This window comes from Rhincodon typus, chromosome 39, assembly GCF_021869965.1.
Source record: "Rhincodon typus isolate 14 chromosome 39, sRhiTyp1.1, whole genome shotgun sequence".
Classification (NCBI taxonomy): Eukaryota; Metazoa; Chordata; class Chondrichthyes; order Orectolobiformes; family Rhincodontidae; genus Rhincodon; species Rhincodon typus.
In genome coordinates, this window is record NC_063370.1 from 6,604,334 (window position 1) to 6,605,776 (window position 1,443).

The following is a 1,443-nucleotide window of genomic DNA, read 5'->3' on the forward strand; positions in this document are numbered from 1 at the left end:
TCTCTCACACGCACACACACTCACTCACTCTCACACTCCCTCACACGCACACAAACTCACTCACTCTCACATTCTCTCACACGCACACACACTCACTCAGTCTCACACTCTCTCACACACTCACACGCACACACACACACACACACACATACACACACACACACACACACAACAAAACCTACTCCTGCTTCGCTAAGTATCTGAAAGCACAGCAGATGAAAGGGGAATTGTAAAGACCGACCGACCTGTTTCTCTTCAGGAAATGTGTGTGACTCCAGTGCAGGGGCTCTCAGTTGTACCCAGTCACGGTTCCTTGTGAGTTGTGAACCCTTGCCTAGTCGGGCATGGCCCAGCCAGCTCTCTGAGTATAACCAGCCTCCCCTTCTGCCCGGCGACTCGAGAAATGAATTTTTTTCTCTCTCTTTTCCCTCCTCATGATCTTCTTGTTTCTCAAGCACATTCTGACAAATCTCATTTACATGTATGTAAATCACCTCCAGGAGTGAAAGGGGTTCAGTCATTCTGGTGACTCATTGATGGCCCAAGGTATTGAATGAGCTGTACCTTCCTGGTATGAGTTATCATGCTCCTTTTTAGGGAGTGGGGAGAATCTGGGCTCGGAAAGGGGGTGTTAGTGGGAGGGAGGGAATGGGGGTAATGATGGGGGAGGGATAGGCACAGGTAATTTAGAAGAAAACTGAATCAACTTTCCAGAAACTGTGCAGGAGAGGAGGGGAGAGAGAGAGAGAGAGAAATATATCCTTCTTCTGAACTTCAGAGAGGAGAAGCTGTTCACATCCAGATATATGGTCAGTCAGACACACCCACACACACACACATACATACACATACACAGGCACACAGATGCAAACACATACGAAGGCACACACATAGGTACAAACACACACAGACAAAGACACAGACACACACAGATACAAACACTCAGACACACATATATAAACGTACATAGGAACACACACAGAGGCGCACACACAGACACACACACACACACACAGAGACACGCACACACACACACACACACAAATACACACGAAGGCGCACACACACAGGTACGAACATACACATACACACACAGATGCAAACATACACATGGAGACACACACACAGATACAAACACACACACACACACACACACACACACACTCAGATCCAAACACACAGACGCGCACACACTTAGATGCTGACACCGACAAATACAGACACACACACACCCCTAGACAGAGTTAACACAGGATGTTCCAATGTTTAGGAGGAGTTGTTGATGTAAGCAGCCTGTTTCACACCATTCAGTAAGGGTGTGACTGATTTAGACAGTGTCAACTTAAAAACAGAGAAACTAGGAGAAGGAGCAGGAGCAGGAGCAGGCCATTCGTCCCTTCGAGCCTGCTCCTCCATTTGATATGACCACGGCTGATCATCCAA